General features: G+C 39.4%; 1 long non-coding RNA gene across 1 annotated transcript; it reads right to left on the minus strand.

Moving 5' to 3' along the window:
- Positions 1-757: 757 nt before the first annotated feature.
- Positions 758-7,790, minus strand: LOC144216455 (uncharacterized). Its single transcript, XR_013330674.1, has 3 exons — positions 7,629-7,790; positions 7,165-7,307; positions 758-885 (listed from the first exon to the last, which is right to left on the minus strand). It is a non-coding gene; the product is annotated as an uncharacterized LOC144216455 (long non-coding RNA).
- Positions 7,791-7,831: the final 41 nt, after the last annotated feature.

Here is a 7,831-nt window from a genome sequence, read left to right on the forward strand (position 1 = left end):
TGCCAGAGGTAAATTTCACCATTCATTTGTTCAAAAAATATTTATTGAGGACCTATCAATAAATATTTAATGAGGACCTAGTCTATACCAGACATTATTTTATTTTATTTTTAATTATGAAGCACACTGTATCCACAAAAACTGTGTACAAATTCCCACACAGCTGCTACTACTCAAGAATATTATCAGTGTATTGACTTCAGTGTGCATTGCCTCAATTATCACTCCACCAGTTGTATTTGAAATATCCACTGCTTCGAATTTTGTGTTAATTATTCCCTCTTTATAGTTTTACTATATATGTATGTAATCATCAAGTATATTGTTTAATTTTACTTTTTTTAACTTTTATGTAAATAGAATCATCCCAGTTACAGTCTTCTATAACTTGTATGTAGTTATCACTTGTTCTTTTTTTAATTTCAGTATAATATACAGTGTTTTATTAGTCTTAGGTGCACAATACAGTGATTTAACAATCTATCCATTACTCAGTGATTATCATAATAAGTGTACTCTTAATCCCCTTCACCTATTTCATCCATCACCTACTCACCTTCCCTCTGGTAACCACCAGTTTGTTCTCTATATTTAAGAGTCTGGGGTGTTGTTTTTTGTTTTTTTGTTTTTTGTCTTTTTTTTTCTTTGTTTCTTAAATTACACATACGAATGGACTCACATGGTATTTGTCTTTCTCTGATTTATTTCACTTAGCATTATACTCTCAACATCTATCCATGTTGTTGCAAATGGCAATCTTTCATTCTTTTTATGACTCAATAATATTCCATTGTATATATACAACCACATCTTCTTTATCCATTCATCTCCTAATAAGGGATAGACACTTGGGTTGCTTCCATATCTTGGCTATCGTAAATAATGCTGCAAGAACACAGGAGTGCATATATCTTTTAGAATTAGTGTTTTCACACTCTTTGGGTAAATACCCAGTAGGAGAATTACCAGACATTATTTTAGATGCTGGGAATACAATGTTGGAAAAGACGCAGTCCTCATGGAGCTTACATTCTTTGAGGAAGAGATTAAAAACTGTGTGTTGGGGGGGGGTACGCCTGGGTGGCTGAGTTGGGTAAGCCTCCAACTCCAGCTCAGGTCACAGTCCCATGGTTTGTGAGTTCGAGCCCCATATCAGGCTCTGTGCTGACAGCTCAGGGCCTGGAGCCTGCTTCAGATTCTGTCTCCCTCTCTGTCTGCCCCTCCCCTACTCATGCTCTGTCTCTCTCTCTCTCCTTCTCTCAAAAATAAACAAACATTTAAAAATTAAAAAAAAAAAAAAACCTGTGTGTGTGTGTGTGTGTGTGTTTGTGTAATTTCAGGTACTGTCAAACAATATGAAGAAAAAGCACAATAAGGGAGGGAGTGGGCAGGATGGAAGCATAGGATGGGGGCACCTAGCTGGCTCAGTCAGTGGAGCATGCTACTCTTAACCTCAGGGTCATGAGTTTGAGCCCCACGTTGGGCATAGAGATTGCTTACTAACAAAAAAAAAACTTTTTTAAGGATGAATAGGATGAACAGAAAAGGCAAGATCTCTGAGAGGATGACATTTGAACAGATATTAAAAGGGAATGAGGATTGGGGAGAAGAGTATTCCAGACATAGAAAGAGCAAATGTTGTGCCAAGGTGGGAATAAGTATGTGTCCAGAGTGAAGTAAGGGGAAGGGGGAGAAGAATGGCATGAGATGAGTTGGTATCACAGGTGCCTGACAGTAATTCATTGTTGAATGAATGAATGAATGAACGAATGAATGTTGAATCAAAGTATCTTCCAAACTTTCCTGCTTTACTCCCCCTCTGTTAGCTAATACAGAGAGAGCAGCCACATAGTTTTTGCTACTGTATTCTCAGTGATAGATGTACATTAAGAGTAGAAAACATTGTCATTAATGATTCACCTTAGGCTGACTGTTGTCACTAGCTAAACTAGGAAATTGGTAGGAGGGAGAGGAAGGTGGTATATGAGGACCAGAGAAATAGGATTTCTGAAGGAGGGTAAGGAATGTTGGGCAGACTAGGGTCCTTGGGTCAATGATAGGTGTTGTATAATCAGCAGGTACCAGAGTCAACAAATTGGCAATAGCATAAATAACAATAGCTACCATACAAAGCTCAGTTTTTGATGCCACCCAGAACCCAAAGAGACCTACTAAGCATAGTGCTTCCTTCTTAGTAGTAGGAGGTACAAGATGCAATAGTTGTTCGATACTTTGGAAGGGATGTCAAGGCATGCCCCAGGCCACTATGCCCCAAAAACAGTGGTTCTCAGCTAGGGGTAATTTTGTCTTCCAGGGATACTTTGGCAATGTCTAGAGACATTTTTGGTTCTCACAAGTCTATTCTCTTCCTAGAGGATCCTCCTTCCTATACCCCCCATTTCCTCTACTCTCTGTCACTTCGCTAAATTCTCATCCTGTAAGACTTGCCTAGTATCACCACAGCCAGAAACCTCACCCTAGGAGATATAGATTGTATGCTTTGATATTTCTGTGCCATGCTCCTAAAATACCACAGATATATCTAAGTAATTACTTTGTATTATCATTGTTTCTGTGTGTATCTATCTCCCTGAACTGGACTATAACACCTACAGCAACTTAAAGGGAGAGATTACTGGTATCTAGAGGTCAGGGATACTGCTCAACATCCTATGTTGCAAAGGAAGCTCCCCCAAACTAGAATTTTTCTAGCCTAGGTTGTCAGTTGTGCCACAGTTGAGAAACCCTGCCCTAAAGATATCACCAATGGGACAGACCCTTTCTTTTCTTTGGGTTTATCTTCCACCTTCTGGAGCCTATATGTCTTTCCAACCCCTCCAAGTATTGACCATTTCCTGAACATTTAGTCTTATTAACAGGATTAACACAATGCCATCAACATAGTGGACCAATGTTTCACTGAATGTTCAGATGTCCATGTTGCTTAAGACTACATTATGATACTTATTATGATTGACTCTATTGGGGGGGGAGTTAACATAATTCAGGGATAAAACTTAAAATGTATACTGTTGTCCACCCCAAGAAAATGCACACTGTTTTAAATCCTCCTTATTGTTGGGGATGGGAAACAACTCTTTCATCAGATCAATACTTGCCTACCATGTACTTGAGGTCATGTTAATCTCTTAATCTTTTCTAGATACCACATCTGGCACAGCAACCGCAATTGAGGCTACTACCTGGCTGAAAATGATAATTTACTGTCATACTCCAGGATCCGTATAGCCTTTGTAAGGGTCTGATGTTAATGTAAATATAATGTGGACCACCATCCTTGCATGCTTTAGGTCTTTAAGGTACTAATCTCTGCCACATTTCCTAGGATATACTAGCGTTTATTTATTTACTATCTTGGCAGGGTGTTGGGGGAGCTATTCAGTATCCTTCCCTGCTATGTTCTTATCCCATAGGCTATGGAACCTATATGAGAGTTTAGCCAACTGCTAATTATGTTCATCACAATTATACATTTAGCAAGTTGAGAAATAATACTTGGCATTGTGAGCCAGACTTGGGCCAGGACAACATTTATGACCCTATAAACCACCATTCTTTTTAATTTTTTAAATTAAATTTTATTAATGTTTTTAATTAATTAATTAATTTATTTATTTTTGACACACACACACACACACACACACACACACACACACACAGCATGAGCAGGAGAGGGGCAGAGAGGGAGACACAGAATCCGAAGCAGGATTCATGCTCTGAGCTGTCAGCACAGAGCCTGATGTGAGGTTCAAACTCATGAACTGTGAGATCATGACCTGAACCAAAGTTGAATGTTTAACCAACTGAGCCATCCAGGCGCCCCTATAAACCACCATTCTAACAGAGGCCACTATAACACTTTGGGTATCAATGTCAACTTGGACACTGTGTGGACACAGCCCTCAAAATATTTGGTTATTCCACTTTTCCCAATGTATAGTTACAAGAACAAATGATAGGTACCTTTGGAGAAGTACTAGGGGATTTCATTAACACATACTATGGTGTTACATGATCTAGCTTCTAACTGGAATAACTGCCTTCAACCTCCTGAACATCCACCCTTGATTTCCCTTGGTTGTAATAGATTGAACAATACCCCTGTACACTGTCCATCAATTTGCCTCTATGGAAATCCTACTGTATCAACCATCTAAATATCATTCTGCAGGTCAGGATCTTCCAGGAAGCCATTCCAACCTTGTGCTAATCATAATTGTGCCCACCTTGCTTCTGATAGTTAAGCATCACCAGGCGGCCTCTATTTGGGGATACCATCATCCCATTGCTATCATGGAGCTCAGCTCTATAACTTTATCTGCTACTATCACCAAAGGCCTGTAAAGAACAACCACCATGACTAATAGTGCTTTGCTGAGCCATATTGAGTCTGGGGCAAAAAGAAAAATCAGAAATATTGACCCTGTCTTTAATATTTTGATATCTTGTTCATATGGATTTTTCGCCATTTGATTTTTTAATATTTTTAATGTTTATTTTTTATTTTTAACATTTATTCATTTTTGAGAGACAGAGTGTGAGTGGGAGAGGGGCAGAGAAAGGAAGGCACAGAATCCGAAGCAGTCTCCAGGCTCTGAGCTGTCAGCACAGAGCCTGACGCGGGGCTCGAACTCACAAACCATGAGATTGTGACCTGAGCTAAAGTCAGACACTTAACTGACTGAGCCACCCAGGTGCCCTTAATGTTTATTTGAGAGAGAAAGAGAGAGAGAGACAATGCACAAGAGGAGGGGCAGAAAGAGAAGGGGAAAGAGGATCTGAAGCGGGCTTTGTGCTGACAGCTCAGAGCCTGGAGCCTGCTTCAGATTCTATGTCTCCCTCTTTCTCCTGCTCATGCTCTGTCACTCTCAAAAATAAACATTAAAAAAAATTTTTTAATCCAAATAATGCCTTTTTAAATCTTTTATTTTTTTTTTCTTTAGATCTTTTAAATCTAATCAGCATGGGTGGTAGCTACACTTATGGTGAATATACCATAATGCATAAACTTATCCAACTTATCTAATGTAACACTGTGTATCAACTATACTCAAAGGAAAAAAAAATCCACCTCAGTCTCCTGTCCCCTTCCTCCTTATTTGACATTTGTTGAAGAAATTGGGGCATTTGTCCTATAAAATTTCCCATATTATTAGGCAGATTGTATCTCCATGGTGTCATTTAACGTGTTCTTCTATCCCCTGTATAAACTGGCTTATTTGAAAGCTTCACCAGATTCAGATTCAATTATTTTGGCAAGAATATTTAATATGTGATATTGTGTCAAATAGATTTTTAACATAGTTTGTTTGGACTCTAAGATATTGCTTCCTATAGATCTCTGCTGAGTTTTATTACCAATCTTTTTATGTTGATAGACCTTTTGACCCTTAATTTATGGAAGCACTGTCATCTACTGAAACTGAACATAGTTTATTATCACCTTTAAGCTTATGACATTATTTCCTTTGCTGACAAGTCAGATGAGTACCATACACTGTCATCTATCACAAAGATTCTTTTATTTGCCTTAAAAGTTTTTTTTAAATTGGGGGACACCTGGGTGGCTCAGTTGGTTAAGTGTCTGACTTCAGCTCAGGTCATGATCCCATGGTTCATGTGTTCGAGCCCCATGTTGGGCTATGTACTGACAGCTCAGAGCTTGCAGCCTGCTTCAGATTGTGTCTCTCTCTCTCCCCTCCCCAACTCATTCTCTTTCTCTGTTTCTCTCTTAAAAATAAACATTAAAAAAATGTTTTTAAGTTTTTTTAAATTGATAAACTGTTTAATTGAGTGACCCAATTCAGTAGGTATTTTCACATGTCTGGAAAGAGTTGAATGAGAAAATGTTTGGCAAATTTAATAAAAGAAAACCTTTGGGCATCTGAGTGACTCAGTCAGTTGACCATCCAACTCTTGATTTTGGCTCAGGTCATGATCCCAGGGTCATGGGATTGAGCCCCACATTAGGCTCTGTGCTGAGCATAGAGCCTGCTAATGATTCTCTCTCTCTCCTGCCCCTCTCCCCAACTTGAGTTCTCTTTCTCTAAAATATATATAATTTAAAAAAAGTAAGGTGTTGTAGCACCTGGGTGTCTCAGCCAATTAAGCCTCTGACTTTGGCTCAGATCATGATTTCACAGTTCGTGAGTTCAAGCCCCACATCAGGCTGTGCTGATGGTGCGGAGACTACTTGGGATTTTCTCTCTCTCCCCCCTCTCTCTCCACCTCTTCCCCACTTGCGTACTCACTCGTGCGCTCTTTCGCTCTCAAAATAAACAAACAAGACCTTACATTAAGTACTTAAGCACATCATGTACTGATAAATATGTTTAAAAGACTTTCCAGTTAACTATACCAATAATTTGAAATAGAACTTAGTAGGATGTGGCAGTGTAATGCGTATTATTTTTTAGACAACTGGTAACAACTGGTTTGTGAGCAGAGGTTTAATTTGATAAAAATGTGTTTTAAGGAAGACATTACTGGAAATATTAAAGTCAGAGTAGCAGGGATTGTGTATTTGAAGATAATTTAATACAGAATCGTTTGGATGCAGCTACACAACCACCTCAACAAGTACATTATGTTTTGTATAGAAAAATGTTTGATAAATGTTGTAGCTGGTGATTTAAAATCATTCCACAAAGCATCTAGTAAGGGATGATTGCAATGAACAAAGCAAGAGTAGAAAAATAATAAAAAATAACAAATTCCCTATATCATTATTTATATCACCCCCAAAATTGTCCTATATACACACAGCAGCTGGAATATTTCTGTGAATGTAGATCAAGTCACTATTCTGCCCTCAAACTTGCTTCACTTCCCTTCACACTTAGAATAAAATCCAAAGTTAGTACCATTGCCTCCCAGGCACTATGATAAAGTCCTCACTACCCTTGACCTCATTTCTTACCTTACTCTTTTGCTGTGATCCAAAGCCCTTGTTCTTCATAAAACAAGGCAATATTATGTTTGGGGCCTTTGCACTTGCTATTCCACCTGGAGTTACTCCCCCCCCCCAATACTCACATAGTTCATGTCCTCACTTTAGGCCTTTGTTCAGTATAACCTCCTCAGAGCCCCATTTGACCACCCTATATAGAATAGCACCCCATCTTACCCCGTCCACCTCCTTACCTTGATTTTTTTTCTATAACACTTGCCCCACATTTGTTGATTATATTTAATCAACTATCGCATTTACTCCTCAAAAGTATATTCAGTAGGTAGTACTGCTATCCAGTTTACAGGACATTGAGGTACAAAGATTAAATAATGGCCTGGGAACAAACGGAGGAGAAAAGAATGTCAAGACCTGATGACTGACTGGTTCCTGAAATGGGTAAATTAAAGCAAAATTGTCTGGTTTATCTGGACTATGGGAAACCCACACTTATACACGAACAACAACTAAAATGTTGGCCACACAAGAGGAAGGCATATAGAACTGAGTCCCTTCCCTAGGGACATGACCTTATACTGCCCTCGCAACAACCTCATGGGGTAAGCACGGCAAGTACTGTATTAGACAATCATTAAACAGCAAGACTGACGGCCAGACTTCCCAACCAGGAACGATGGCAGTCCGGCTCAGCACTCACCGGTTTGTACAGTTATATAATGAACACCCAGAACCTAAAACTCCCTCCCGCCCTTGGGCTGGGCTCACGTGCGGAGCCTCCCGACCTCAAACAGCGCCTAAGACAACGTTGGCGGTTGGCGAATCCGGAGAAGAGTTCTAGAGCGGGAGATGGAGTGAGAGGTCACGGTGAGTCTTACGTAAAAGACGTCAGAGCGCGCGCCG

Source organism: Crocuta crocuta, unplaced genomic scaffold, assembly GCF_008692635.1.
Source record: "Crocuta crocuta isolate KB4526 unplaced genomic scaffold, BGI_CrCroc_1.0 scaffold564, whole genome shotgun sequence".
In the NCBI taxonomy this organism is placed as follows: Eukaryota; Metazoa; Chordata; class Mammalia; order Carnivora; family Hyaenidae; genus Crocuta; species Crocuta crocuta.